This window comes from Meriones unguiculatus, chromosome 8 (genome assembly GCF_030254825.1).
Source record: "Meriones unguiculatus strain TT.TT164.6M chromosome 8, Bangor_MerUng_6.1, whole genome shotgun sequence".
Lineage (NCBI taxonomy): Eukaryota > Metazoa > Chordata > Mammalia > Rodentia > Muridae > Meriones > Meriones unguiculatus.
The window spans coordinates 120,692,205-120,708,115 of record NC_083356.1 but is presented as its reverse complement, the minus strand read 5'-3'; positions in this window follow the sequence as shown (position 1 = coordinate 120,708,115).

Sequence of the window (15,911 nt, the reverse complement as noted above, 5' to 3'; positions counted from 1 at the left end):
TGTTATTATTATTATTAAGACAGGTTCTCTCTATGTAGCTGTGACTGACCTGGAATTCACAGAGGTCCACCTGCCTCTGCTGCCCCAATAGTGGGATCAAAGACTCAGTGGTAGGCTCAAATGAACCACCACACTTAGCCTAATCTCTTTTTTCCTCCCCAGGACAAGGAGGGTTTCTCTGGAACTCAGTTTGTAGATCAGGCTGGCCTTGAACTCGAAGATCTGACTGCCTCTGCCTTTCTGACTGGGCTTAAAGATGTGTTCCACGACACCCGACAAGTAACCCTTCTTATGTTACTCCAGTAGTTGGGCTGGAGAGAAGCTCATTGCTTAAGGGCACTGGCCGCTCTTCCAGAGGACCCAGATTTGACTCCCAGGACACACGTGCTAGCTCAAAACTATAACTCCAGTTTCATGGGGTCTGATGGCTTCTTCTGCCCTCTGTAGGCACCAGGCATGCATACTGTGCACATACATACATGCATAAAAACAAATTTAAAATATGCACAGTTGCAGTGGCGTTAGAATGTCAATGAGGTTTGGAGAGTCATTCAAGCCACAGCACAGCCCTTAACAAATTACAGAATACACAAACCCCTTTCTTCTCAAGGTCCTTGTGTTTCAGGAGACAATAGATGTTATTTTATGTCACTCCCAGGTTTTCTTCCTTCTGTAAATTGGAGTTGCCTGCACAGTTACATTACAAAGACACCACTGTTCTGAATCCTGGACAGGCTGGTTTGTCTGTCACCCGTGAGCTAGTCACCTCTCCCTGTTCCTCAAGTGAGGTATAAGAGCTAGAGACAGAAGGCATGTCAAAAAACCAGCAGCCTTGGCAATTACTGGAAGCTACTAGGAGCGTTTTGAGAATCAGAGCCTGCAGCATTACGAGGTCCTCGGCACATCAATGGCTTGCAAAGCCCTGATGGAGGTTCCAGAGATGGCGGCTTTCCCACGGGCAACTGTGAATGCAGACAATTAGTCTACTTATGACTTTTATTGCTTGCTTTAGGGGGAAAAAATGGAATCCCAGCACTTGGGAGGCAGAGGCAGACAGATCTCTATGAGTTTGAGGCTAGCCTGGTCTACATAATTACCTACAGGAGAGGCAGACTTACATTGTGAAACTTCCAGGGAGACAGAGAGAATGAGGAAGAAAATAGGAGGAGGGGAGAGAGAGAGAAAAGAAAAAGTAGTAATGGTAATAGAAGAAGAAGGAGAAGAAGGAGGAGAAAAAGGAGGAGGCGGAGGAGGAGGAGAAGCAGTATTTAGAGAAAGAGTGAAGTGACAACCAGATACTGAAAGGAATTATTATAGTTTGTAGCAATCTTGGTGTCTTTGTTTGCATGTCAATCAGTTTGCTGACTGATAGACTAGAAGAGAGAACCAGGCAAAAACAGATAGGAATTCTCGTACCTAGCTTTCCTTTTAAGGATTCCCTGGAAAAGAATGAGCCAAATCAGTGCACTTAAGTCTCCAAGTGCTTTTGCAAACCAGATACGCTTGGCATTTCGGGTTCACGTAATTGGCTAGTTTTGCTAAGAGGCTCCCAAAAGCACCGTTGTCTAAACAACGATTTCAGTTGGAAGATACACTCCAGGTTTAAAAGCCAACACGTGACTCACGTTAGATAGTAAAAACTGAGGGACTGAGGGTTGCATTCACAGCCTCTTTATTGTCGGATCCTCTATAGTTGAAACACCTGAAAAAATAACAGAGCTATTTACTTCTATGATCCCAGGCTTATATTGTGAAACACAACAAAGACTTTCATTTGACATTTAAAAGATACTCCTGGGTTGGAGAGATGGCTCAGCAGTTAAGAACACTGGCTGCTCCTCCAGAGGACCTGGGTTCAATTCCCAGCACCCACATGGGAGCTCCAACCTTTCTGTCACTCCAGTGCCAGAGCTTCTGACACCCAATGTACATGCAGGCAAAACATCAATGCACATAAACAAACAAACAAACAAACAAATTTGGTTCTGCTGTAGTTCTTCATAGCCACCGAGACTCTTCTAGAAGTTTTAGACTCAAGTCAGCTTCAGGCTACATATAACAGCCACAGTAGGATCTGACTATCTGGGTACACAACCGACCTTTCCAGATCTGGAGGGTAGGACATGCTCTCTCCTTTCTGCTGGTCTGTGATGAAGGGAACACATAAGGGGCAGCAGTGGCTTTGTGTGACATCACAGAGAAAGGGACCGAAACACCTCGACACGTGGTTCACTTTTTATTTTACAGCAGCGGACATGCAGAGCAAGGGGGAAGGACTGTCTGCTTCAGGTCCTGTTGGTGGTTCCTTGCCTACAGTCCTGAAGCAGCTCTGTGTGGGTCAGCATGCCTTGCTCCTGTGGGACCCAGTCAGGGTTAATGGCAAGAACAGAATTGGACCCGGAGTGTTTCTTGTTTGCTGGTCTGCCTCTGGTCTCTGACCCCTGGCTGACATTCTGGTCTGGGAGACACCAGAGAGACAAGGTGGCCATCTTTGCTGACATGACAAAGAACACTCAGCCCCCCCCATTTTCTTTTTATTGAAAATGTTTTTTCATAGACTATGTTTTGATTACAGTTTCTCTTCACCCAGCTCCTCCCAGATTCTTCCCACTTCTCCTCCCACCCAAATTTATGCTTTCTTTCTCATTAGAAAACGAGTAAGTATATAATAATAATATGAAATAAAAACAAACAGAAGAAAAGGAGCCAAAGATAAAGCACAAGGAACATATATAGACACAGACACACACATGTTCACACACACACAGAATCCCATAAATCCCATAAAACCACAAAACTGAAAGTCATACTATATATGCAAAAGACTGATAAGTTAAAAAAAAAAAAAAAAGCCCGACACAGCACTGTGGGATAAAGAACATCCAAAAAATGCCGTTGAGTTTGATTTGTGTTGGCCATCTCCTCGTGGGCACACACAGGACCTGACGTGAAGAGTGGTTTGCATACCCAGTGAGACACTGTTGGGGAAAACTTTATTTCCCTTTGTGAGAATTTACCAGTTGGCTTCAGGGTTAGGGGTGGGGACTTGTGTCCACTTGCCCTCTCAGTGCTGGGAGCCCATCTGGCTGAGACCCATGCCGGCCCTGTGCATGCTCTGTGACTTCATATGAGCAACTGTCCTGCTGCGCTCAGAAGGACGGCCTTGGTTCCCTGGTGTCCTCCGTCCCCTCTGGCTCTCACACTCTTCCCATCTCCTCCAGTAGGGCATTTTTAAGTCAATAATCTCAAAGCTGCTTCTTTTCCCCAGCGTTCCGGTAACTCTTCCCACCACTATACCTCTTTCCAAAGATTAACTGATTAATTCTCACCGCATACCCTAGAGGTGAAATTAAAGTTAATTCTTTCATATATGTGAAGCACCTTTTATGTAAGGATTACTAACCCTGGCATATCTGTTTCCCATGACAACAGCACAGGTTTCTGAGAAGACGAGAAAAGTGTTCATTACTATTTAAAAAATCAGGAACAAAGGGAAAAAAATGCCTTCCAGGGCAGGGAAGAAGAGTTGGAGTGAGCTGAGCAGGGAGGGGCTGACGAGATTACCCCTAGAACCCATCTGAACCTCCAGATGTGCTGAGAGGCACCTTACTCTGGGTTTCATCTTCAAGTTCACAATCCTGAGTGGGAGACATTGCGTTCACAGGACAAGAGAAGGCAGTGGGGATATTGACAGACTCAGAACCTCATCCCCAGTGCCTGTCAGTGTCTCCACAGTGCTGGCCTCTTGTCCTCTACAGTTGTGATTTAGATTAAATGGAGCCAGTAGTCAAACACTGCGCGGTGAAAAGAACCTAAATAATAACCCTAGAAACGGAGGAATTCTAAAGAGAACAGGGAGTGTGGTGGGAGAAGCCTGGCTGCTGAGGCTGTAGGATCACAGTTCTGGCAAAACCATGGCAAAGAGCTATCTACCTGCTCCTCATAGCCAGCGCTAGGCTTGGGGTGACTTCTCCCTCTACCTTGCTGGGTGGTAGCCTTTTCTTCACTGGGCCGCTCAGATGGCCACTACTGAGCTGGGGGAATGGCATGATGGTTCTGTTATCTTGGCGTCTTCGTGAAGGGGTCAATCCTAGAGACTTCTCCCATGACATCCAAGGGTGGTTGTTGGAAACCTCCAGTTATCAGGGTGGACAACACTTCACGGAGCGGTGGCTGTGACTGGAGCTCAGAGACTTCTGCCTAACTGGTATCTGCTTGGCAAGCAGAGTGACACAGCACCTCCCTCCACCCCCAGTCTCTTGGGACGGGGAATCATAGGCAGGGCTCCTGCTGGCCATGAGTTTAAAGACAAGAAGGAAAGAAACTTTGCCCTTCATAGGGGTGGAAGATGGCGTCACCAGTGCCTAGCTTCCCCCTGAAGCTCTAGAACAAGTACCTGAGTCTGGCATGCACAGATACCCCTGAGAGAGAATCTTTCACAGAGCTGATACTACTTATATCCGTTATATATGTGGCTAACATTGTTTTCTTGCCTTATGCTCATCATTTTGATGTTTTTGTTGTTGTCTTTACTGAATGACGTTTTTAATGTTGACCATTCTTTATGATTTAACATGACAGAGACCATGGTGCCTACTGATATCCACCCCTTGTTCTCACTGTAGAATATGGCTACTGTAGTAGGGTACACTGCCGAGAATGGGTCAGAGTCCTCATCAAGGTCACAAGCTGGTTAGTGAACCAGAGGTTTCATGAAGGTGTGATATCTGTGATTTTCTTCTCCGAAGAGTTACCATTAATATCTCAATTTTACATAAAAGGAAACCAGGGTCCTCTCCCAAGTCACCTCTGTCACTTGGCTCTTCTGTCGTGCTGCCATGCCAAGAGAAATAGACAGCCCCCTCTCAGGGACCAAGGCGGCTCTTCTGATATTGAGATGCCAAGGGGGTGGGGGTCTGAAGAGTTTTCTGGAGTCCAAAAAGAGTCTGAATAAAAGCACCAGGTATGCTGGGTTCCACCAGGAAGAGCTTGCCTGAGCACAGCTGGGAGAGAGGCTGGGAGCGAAGCTGGGCCAGGCCAGGCTGAATCCACCACTCATCCCTGCTCTCATGACAGATCAGTGACAAGGGGACAAGGGCAGCCACACGCTCCTGGGCTTGTGGGGGGAAAATTTAAGAGTCAGTTAAATCATTCTTACTTTAGCCATCTTCAAAACGTTAGGCTACGTCACTGAAATGCCACACTCCCTGTAATCGGCTCTCTAGACTCTAGGGAATCTCTTAGGGAAGGTGGTTAAGGAAGCTGAAAAGAAAAATGGCTCTTAGAAGCTCTTCCCAGAGAGGCTTCTAAGTTTATCTGCCTTCCTTTCTCATGCATCTGTGGCTTACTCTGAGGGCTACAGATCTCTGGTTCAGTTTGTTTTATTATTCATTTGAGACTGGTCTTGCCTGGAATTTAGGATCCTGCTTCCTCATCTTCCCCAGTGCTGAGATTACAGGCCTGGGCTAAGGTGACTTATTTTGAAGCCTAAAACCCTTTAAACTTGATCAATTTTGGTTGATTTATTTATTTATTTAGGCTTTTTGAGACAGGGTTTCTCCGTGTAGCCCAGGCTACCTTGGAACTTGCTCTTGGATCTGAACTCACAGATCCGCTTGTGTCTGCCTTAGGAAAGCCATGTGTAACCATGCCCTCTCTCGATGAGGCTTCTTAAGGGGAAAATAAATAAATAAATAAATAAAGATAAAGATAAGAAAAGCCTCACTTGTTAGGTCGCAAGAATCTGTTCCCCCTGCCAGGCACACAGCAAGTGTGTCAAACACATGTGTTGGAAAGGAATGGAGAGTGAATTCCTCTGCCGGCCTGCAGCGACTGCTGAGGCCCAACTGTGGCCAGAGCAGTGAAGACAGGCTGCCATGGGGCCATCTGACGTCGACCTGGCCAGAGACCAGAGGAATCTGTGGGACCTGCAAGAGACCCAAGCTCAGCGCCTGAGCTGCTCCACCAAAGCAGAAAGCCGCATCTTTTTCATCTAAAGTCCAAGCCTGTGTGTGGCCTACCTCCGAGGCGAACCAGAGACTTCCCTCGAAGTTGATCCTGACTTTATCCATGTTCTGGGTGGAAAGAGTGTGGGGAGGGCGAAGGGAAGGACATACTTTTTCTGTTTGAGGGCATATTGTGTATATCAGGTCCATACCCCTTTAGCTCACATTTCCTAGCGAGAGCCTAGGCACATGGCCACACCTAGCTGGGAGAGATTATGAGAAACGCAAGGTCGTTATAGCGAGTGGCTTTGTGACCCATTGTACTATTCTAACAAAGGAGATTAGCTGGTTTTGGTGGTGCGTGTAGTGCCAGAGCTCTGTAGTGCCAGAGTTCAGGAGGTGTAGACAGGAGGACATGACAAAGTACACAGGCGTACAGGCAAAACACCTATTCACATAAAATAATAAAATAATTTCAAAATTAGGAATAATGAAACATATGTCCCAGGTCAGCCTGAGCTATGAAGCACGAGCCTTTCCTATTTGGGGAAAAAGGAAGTTAGAAAAGAAGACTAAATATTCGCCAGCAACTTGCCGTCTGCGCCACATGCTGACTCGATTCTGTAATGGAGGGCAGATGTGAATGTCTACGCACGCTTGGTTGTAGACAGCTGGGTCTGATGACACAAATAGAAAGCGTTTCCTTCGGAATAGGGTCAGGTCGGTGCACAGCCCTCAGCTGCCGTTTATGACAGTGTGGTGCTCTGTTCGGATGCAAAGATGAGGGTGTGTTCCCGTTAGTTTGGTTTGGTCGGTGTGTGCTGTGTGAGCAGACATCCCTTCCTTCCTTCTTTTCTCTTCTTTTCTTTTTTTTTTTTTTTTTGGCAGTGCAGAGGATTGAACCTAGACCCTTGCACATGCCGGCCAGACACTCTGGCACCAAGCTGTGTTCCTAGCCATTGGCTATTAGAGGCAGGGTCTTGCTGTGTAGGTCTTGAACTCATAATCCTCCTGCCTCAGACTTTCAAGCACTGGGATTACAGCCCTGCACCACCACACCTGTCAGGGTCCCCCTTTTAAAATCATTGGCCCTCTGTTGTCCACACTTCCTGTGAGCCCACCACGGCTGATCTTGGAAATGTCTCACAAAACCGGCCTCTCCTTCTTCCTGGAAGATCGGTGGCTATTTTCCTCATTCCTCTTGCCAGGAAGTGGTGGGATGGCTGAGCTCTTTCCAGTGGGCTGTGGGCAGAATGTTTACCGCAAGACCTAACCTGAAGGCTGAGGGTGTTCTGACGGTATTCTTTCTCCCTGTGCACGGCTGGCTGTTTCCCTGGGCCATAGAGACAATTGCCATGCCCCGAAAGATTGTGGAGGAGCAGCCTGGAGGGCACTTGGGTCTCTGGTTGACTTAAAGACAGAGCTGTGCTGCTGGTATGTTCACTTGTGACTTCTAGGTGAGACAGGAACTTTGCTTTCTCCATTGTGTTGTGACACATTTTAGAGTAGCAAACACCCATGGGATTGGTTTTTTCCAAGCACAGGGGCTTGAACCCAGGGTAAACACTAACACTAAGCTATGTTCCCACCCTTTTATTTACTTTTTAAGACAGGAGCTCATTAGGCTAGCTTTGGTCTTGAACCATATAGCCCAGGCTAACCTTGAGATTTTAATCCTCCTGCCACAGCTTGTTGAGCAGCTGAGATCATAGGCCTGTTTCTCCGTGTGTCACCATGTAGCCCAGGCTGGCCTTCAAGTCACAATCCACGTGCCTTAGCGTCCCCTCCCCCTAGGATTACAGGTGGGAGCCACCACGCTCAGCAAAAATTACATTTTAAAGTCAACTTAAAAAGAGAAAAACCTTATTTGGGTTCACAGTCTTTCAGCCCGTGGTCTGTTGGCCCGTTGCGTTTTGGCCTTCGTAGGGGCAGCACATCATGGAGGGAGCACACAGCAGAGGCTTCGTCCTCTTGACAGCTGGGAGGCAGAGTGAGAAACAGGAACGGGCTGGAGCCCAACATTCTCCTTCCGGGCATGCTGATGGCCGAACTCCTCTCCTAGGCATCAGATCTTAAAGGCTCCGTGCCTTCTCAACGGTCCATAGGCTGTGGACTGAGCTTTCAGGCGGGTGAAAGCAAAACAAGGCAGGCCATAGTGTGGCCAAGCTCCTTCATGAGCAGAGGATTCTCTTTCACCTCCACTCTGACCCCACACCCCACCATTCAACCTCTTCTCTAGCCACCACGACTCCTGACTGCTCTCCCACCTGAGCCATGTTCGCAGCCTCAGTGTTGGGGCTGACTCAGCGTCAGCCCCCTTTGCTACAGCGTGGTCTGGCGCTTTGAATTTGACTGTCAATATTTTGCGCTTGCGAGGTCTGCTTGCTGTCTTTTGAGAGCAGACTTTCACGCACCCAAAACGATGCTTTGTAAACCTCGTCGCCTCCAAAATTATTCCCGATTGGCTAAACAAAATGGCGTACTCACCTGGGCAGGGCAGAAGCGAGGTAGGCGGAGCCGAGGTTCAAGGGCTTGGAGGAAAGAGGATCACGGGACTAGGAAATAACGAGGTAGTTTAAGGGGTTAATAGCTGCCCAGCCCCCGGAGAAGTAAGGCTTATTAAAAATCTATCAGGCCCTGGCTTTGTGGTGCACACCTTTAATCCCAGCACTCTGAAAGGCAGAGGCAAGCAGATCTCTGGGTGTTCGAGGCCAGCCTGGTCTACAAAGTGAGTCTAGGACAGAAACCCTGTCTCCAAACAAAACAGATTTTTTTTTTTTTAAAAATCAGGTGTCTGTGTCTTTTATTGATATGGTAGCGGGTAAATAGTAACCCGTGCAATGATCTATGGATTAATAACAGCCTTATTTTCCGAAACACCCTTCGACCACCACTGGTCTGTTTTTGTCTGGAGCAATTACTGTTGTGAGTCATGTGACATTTCCCATCTGTCTCCCCCCGGAGGAGTGCAGCCCTGTGAGGAGGTCAGACAACTGCTGTGAGCTGTTCATGGTTGTGTCTTCAGCGCACGGGGGGCCACCGATAAATATCTGCAAGATAAACAAGCTACTTGCGTTGATTATAGTCAACGAGATCACGTGACGTCGCTTTCTTAAAGGCCTTAAGTAAAGATGGGTGTCGTGGCACGCCCTGTAATCCTGACTCTTGGGAAGTGGAAGCAGGAAGACTTCCAGGTCAGTGCTAGCCTGGGCTACATAGTGAGACTGGAAAGCAAACCAAACAGCCTTTGGTTGTAGGAAGAGAAGTCAAAGGGATGTGAGGAGGTGTCCAAAGTGTCAAATGTCTCTATTCTGGGTTGGCAGGTTTGATTTTTTTTTTCGCTGCACTTTTCTGCAGTTTTGAAAAACTTTGCAGTACGCCTGTGTTACAATGAGAGCCATCAACGTGGTTCTGTTGTTGACAAAAATTTTGCCTCATACATTTGCTGCCTAAATGTTCCAAGCCGTAGCTCATGTCTGTTATTCTAGACGTGTTTGCTGCTTCCTATGGGGGACTCTTCCACAGGAGGAATTGTTAACAGCTACTGCCTCCTGGCATTTCCTTCCTCTGCCTCAGCACCCCCATCCACTTCAGTGAGTGCCTCAAGGTCACAGAGTTTCCAAAAGCAGCCTTTTGCTCTGTGTTTCATTTTCTAAGCCTCAGGTGCCGGCTAGGGTTGGCCAAGCCTTGCTCCTCCCCCCCCCCCCCAAGCCCAGCCTCTGTCTATAGTTTCTTTCTGGAACCCACAGTCCCAGGGACCTGAAGGGATAAGGGCTGAGTCTGCACTCCCCTCAAGCTTTCGAAGAAAAAGGCTGCCTGGGAGGAAATGAATTGAGAACACAGGAATCTGAGATGGAATAACTGCTCTTAGTCCCCTTCAAGGCGTTTGTGGTTCCTGGTGGTGGTGGGGGGGTGAGTGGAAAGGGGGGGAGGCACTGTATGGCTTGCCCTGGGCAGGATGCACACATCAGAGCAGCCACATTTACGCGCAGGGGTCAGAGCTGGAGTATCTTGTCCTTAGGAAGGAGAGTCTTGGTCTAACTCCCAGCCTCCCTTATTCATCTGCACGAGGAAGATTATTACCCATAGTTCCACTTGCCACCACTCCACTTCCTTTGTGTCTAAACAATGAATGGCAAATCCGTGATGACTAGAGGGAGTCCAGGCCTGGGTGGAAGGGAGGAAATCATCAAACACATCAGAGCACTGAGCGTGTTCAAGGTGAACCGAAGACGCTCAGTTACTATTTATAGAACCGGTGGGGAGGGCCTGGGGGATGCTTGGAGGCCTGTGGCAGTCAGGGACAGCACTAGCTTTGTCTGAGCAGCACACTGCTGGCTGACATTGGAGGAGGCACCCTGCCCATCCCCCAGCAGCGGCCGTGCCCACCCAGTGGGGCTCCTTAGACTGTCCAGTTAGTGTGTGGTCATCTGTAAACATGGCTGCCCAAGAGAGAACTTCAAAAATGTGTTCAGGTCAGTCCCCTGGAGCATCTTAAAATGCCTCTGCTTGCACGGTGCTTCGTCTTCCTCACAACGAACGTGCCAGGCACGTGCCTCTGAGGACCACCCTACATATCGTGTCTGAATCAGCCGCCTTTGCTTCTCCAAGAGAACAGTGTTCTCCAGTATGGGCCGCACGTCTAAACACCTCCTTGCAGGCCCATTGCCCAGCATGCAGCATGGGCTCAGCTGGTGTTCATGTGCTGATTTTGAGAGAACGCCTTTGAAGTGTTCAATCTGAACAGTCCACACAATGGGGATTCCTTGACAAATTTTCATTTAGGGCAGTGGTTCTTGACCTTCGGGTTGTGACCATCGGAGGACACGTATTTCCGATGGTCTCAGGGGCTCCCAACCATACATGTATGTTTGCTGCTACTTCATAACTGTAAGTTTGCTAATTGAGCGGTGTCTCAGTTCCTAAGACCACCCAGAAATATGTGTTTTTCCAATGTTCACAACCCACAGGTTGAGAACCCCTGATTTAGGAGAATGTTTATGAGCTTATTTGTCCAGCACGTCACAGGGCTTCAACATCATGCATCCATCCTTGAGTTCATTTATCATCTCCAAGGATGTATGAGCTTAAAAGGGATACATACTTTTAAATCTTACAGAAACCAGAAAGCCTTTGTAATTAACCTGAAAGCTTTGTTCTCGGAATGAAGCACCATTTTATATTCATTTTATCATATGTCGAGCGCACATCTGCCGTGTGACAGGTCCTGTACAAGAGCCCCGGAGACCCAGCAATGAGGGATTGGAGCGAGGGCTCAGTAGGAAAGAGTGCTTGTTGCTCTTGCAGAGGGCCTGGGTTCGATTCCCAGACCCCACACAATGGCTCACAACTGTGTATAATCTACCTCCAGGGGGTCTGACACACTCTCTGGCCTCTGTAGTCACTATATGCATGGGGCGAACTTACATGCACGCAGGCAAGCAAACACTTGTACACATAAAATAATTGAAAAAAAATATATGTCTTTTAAAAAGAGACTCAGCAATAAGAAGCCACAATGCCTACCATCTCAGAGGCAAAGCAAGAAGCGCTGTAATAAAGGTGTCATTAAAGGTTTTAAGGTATCAGGCCTGGTTAAAGATGCAGATAGTGAGATCATCAACAGTGCACAGTGCTCACCACCTTGTAGGGGTTTTGCATGTATTAACTCAGTTGATCCTAACCGTCCTGTGATGGAGGGGCTTATATTCTTTCCATTTCACAGATGAGAAAGCTGAGGCATGGGAGAAACTGGATGAATCACCTAAGACTGCACTTGTAAGTGGGAGAGACTGCCTACGGAGTAGGTCGGTGGACTAAAAAACAGGGGCAAAATAATGGTGTCAAAGGATGTGGCGTTTTTCTATTGCCAAAATCTGCTTCCTTTGATCCCCTCCTAAAAAGAAGCCAGACATTTCTTAAACAAGCCCTTGAACTTGGCAATAGTTGGAGGGCCTTTGCTTCCCAGCTGGTAGACCAAGTTTGTGGCCCGGCCCCACGCAGCCTAAACAGCCTTCTACGGACAGAGGGTAGAGGTTAAATACCAGTTCTTAGCTATGGGACCTCCAAACCTCCACTTCCTCATCTATAAAAAGAAGGTAATAGCATTTCTGTCTAGGGGGTTTCTCCTGTCGACTACTTCTGGTTTCCTCCACACCCATCACACAAGATGAGGCTTCTGAATAGCACAAATGCTGAAAAGGGGCCAACCTGGAAGTCTGTGGGGTGCTCTGAGTGACTGGAACCATTGTTCTGGGGCTGGGAAGGGCCTCTGGCAGGGAGGGCAGAGGACTCTGGCCTTCGGCGGACATCTGCCACAGTGGGCCCCTCTGCGCTGCTGTTTGGAGACATAGGCTTTTCCTTCAAGGGCTGAGTAAACGCAGTCAGAAGAAATACTTCAGGGCGACAACACGGTGGTTGACTGGGGTCTGGAATAGGACCGGAAGTAGGCCTGACCCAGGGGTGCGTCCCTGGGGTGCAGCTCAGAGAGACCTCAGGGCCAACATCATGCTCGCTTGTTTACTCAGGGGTTTCCTCATTGGAGCTGCTGAGGAAGCAGCTTTGTGAGTAAAAGGAAAAACATGTGGGGTAGGCCGCTGGATTCCGTGCCGCTGCCTACACACAAGCTCCTGCCTCAAGCCAAAGAAGGGTGGAATGCAATCTAGCCCCTGCCCTGCCTGGGCCAGCAACATAACATGGCCCCTGGTGGGGGGGCACTGGCCTCATAGTCGCTACTTCCTGGGTGACCTGGTACCTCTTGAATGGGGGGAGGGGCATTTATTTGTACAGGCCCTGGGTTGTCTGTCACCATGGTGACAAAATACCTGGGATAACCAACCAAAGAAAGGAGAAGATTGTTTTGGCTCATGGTTTTAGAAGCTTCAGTCCATTATTGGCTGGTGCCATTGCTTTCAGACACAAACACCAGAACAGAAGGATGTAGCAGAGCAAAACTGCTCATCTCAAGGTAGACAGAAGGCAGAGAGAGAAGGAGGAAAAGGGAAGAGAGAGGGATAGACAGACAGAGAAATGGAGAGATACACAGAGACACAGAGATGTTGAGAGAATATCTTGGGTATTGTATGGATGCAACACTTGTCAATAAAAATATAGGATGGCCTGTAGCTTAGGCAGGAAATAGGAGGTGGGACATCCAGCAGGCAGAAAGACTTCTGGGAGAGAACCTGCAAGATATGAGGAAGACAGAGGCATGGTACCTGGGCAAAGGTAACCAGCCATGTGGCAAAATGTAGATTAGTATAAATGGGTTAATTTAAGTTATGAGCTAGTCAGGGGAGAACCTAGCGATATGGCCAAGACAGAGAGAGATTGAATGAATGAGTACAAAAGCCAAGGAGACAATATATCCAGCCAAGACAGAGAGAGACTGAATGAAGGAGTACAAAAGCCAAGGAGACAATGTATCCAGCCATGTCATACTGGTCTACCCTCCAGCTAAGCCCTCCTTCCTGATTGCCCACTCTGGCAAGCAAGAGTGTGGTGGTTTAATGAGAATGGTCCCAGAAGTCCATATATTTGAATACTTGTTCCCCAGTTGGAGGAAGCATTTGGGAAGGATTAAGGGGTATGGCCTTGTTGGAGGAGGTATGTCATTAGTGGTGGGCTTTGAGGTTTCAAAAGTCACCATTCTGAGTCTCTCTCTGTGTGTATGTCTTGTAGAGCAAGGCGTAAGCTCTCTCATTTCCTGCCTTGGCACCATGCCTGCCTGCCAGCTGCCATACTCCCTATCAGGATGGTCATGGACTAACCTTCTTGGACTATGAGCCCCAATTAAATACTTTCTTTTACAAGCTGCCTTGGTCATGGTGTTTTGTTACAGCGATAGAAAAGTAACTAAGACTATGAGGTTTGCTTTCCTAGTGAGGGCTTCCCTGGGAAGGAGTTCACACAGCTCTCCGGGAATGGAGGGTTGGCTCAGAGGCTTCATGTGCTGGGGTCCTGCTGCTGCTGCTGCTGAGGTGGTGGGTGGAGACAAGGCAGAGGATAAAAGGGAGGAGGGAAGAGGCTGCAAGCAGTGGTTGCTTGGCTCTCAGTCTGACCCTGCATGGGACCCAGCAGCTCATACTCACTGGAAGGTTGTATTTCCTGGTTATCAATGCATGGTTTTTACCATCCTCTTGTGGTGGGACAACGTGACCGAGCTTTCCCAACTGTAATGCTGTTCCCCACTGCTGCTTCTGTCCTGCCACCCCCGGAGGTGAGGGGAAGACCTGCCTCCTCTGTGAAGCCTCCTGGAGGGACACCCACTGGGGATTGCAATGGTCCTTTGGCCGTTGCCATCCCAGTGGTGACAGTGGAAGCTCCAGTCCCACACTGCCGCAAGTCTTTCCATCTTTCTTCACTGTAAAGCACGGGGCTGGCACATGGGGAGAGGCAGGAGGCACGCTACCACACCAAGACAGATTACTTCACTTTATCCTTTCTCGGCAACCACAGGACAACTCCAGGAAGACTGGGGATTCTTGAGGCTGATGGAGGTGGCTGAGTGTCTTCTAATGAAGGAGCTCTGACTACGTTCCCGTCTTGAGAAGTAAGGGAAACTGAGGGATTGAGCATCGCACACACTTCAGATGCAAGGCTCCACTTGGGCCCTTTGCTGAAGGAGGCTGAGCTAGGCAGAGAGCACGGAGCCCAGACTGGGGCCGTGGACTCAAGCACATGGCAATGCTCCCACAGGGCAGCTTCTCCAGTGCCAGCTGGCTTTGTGACGATCAAGCGCCCTCTCCCCATTTGACTTCAGCAGTCACAAATTTTCAGGTTACCCTTTCAACGACTTCTGCCGAGAGAGGAATACTGTGACCTTAACCATTCTGCCCTGAACAGCCCCCCAACCCCACATACACACACTTGTTTACAGACCCCTTTCTCATGGGCATAGTAAACATTCTAGAAACATGTCTGATTTCACCCCATCCCAACCCCTTTGTAGCTATTTCAAAAATGTTATTTTTTTTTCCTCCCTCCTCCAGAAGCTTCACAGGAAAGAAGGAACTCAGAGAGGTTAGTGTAGATAATGAGAAAAGCAGGGACGGGAGTACCGTCACCGGGAAGGGGGATTAGGAAGAAGAAACGTTTCTTTGTCCCTGTCATTGCAGTCACGGGTGATACTGTTTCAGGGTGCCCAGAAGAAGGTAAGTGATGCAAGGAGGGGCAGGGAGGGGGTCTCATGCTCTTCAGGAGCAACAACAGCGAAAATACCGGGTCACAAACAGTCCCACTTATAACCTAATCAGGGATGTATTTCCAGAGGCCCTGGAGAGATGCCTCAGCAATTGAGTGTAAATGATGCTCTTGTGGAGGACCGAGGTTAGGTTCTGAGCTCACAAGCATTCACTACCACAGTTCCAGGGGATTGGATGCCTCTTCTGGCCTCTGAGGGCATCCAGCATGCACACGATGACATACATGCATGCAGGCAAAAATGATTATACACATAACATAAAACAAAATATAAAAAAAAATTTTCTTTGAGGTGCTAGAGCTCATGGAACCTCATACTTGCTGGACAGACAAGGACATTGTTTTCAACCAGGAAAGTGTGTCAGAGATTGATGTGGGCTTTTTTAGCCTAAGATGGCTACAATCTACAAGGCAAAGCTTGATGCCAGAACCAAGAGTGTTACAAACAGAAAACTACCCATAGGAAGAGCCTGGAGAAGCAAGATTTTCAGTCACTTGATAGGAGTCCTCAGGGCACTGAATAGACCATCCTGCTTCACACAGTCTGATCAAGACATTCCCGCACAGGCTTGTGTGTTAGTGGATTCCAGATTCGGTGAAGTTGACAACCAAGATTAGCCATCACCATGGGTGTGGGTGTCAGCCCATTGGAAGCAAGCTGTTTTTCTTCATATTCGCCCAACGATCTTAGTTGCTGAAGGATGCCAAGTAACCCACAAAAGAAAATCAGGTGCCCTTGTGGAGTGATGCCTGGGCTACCTTGCA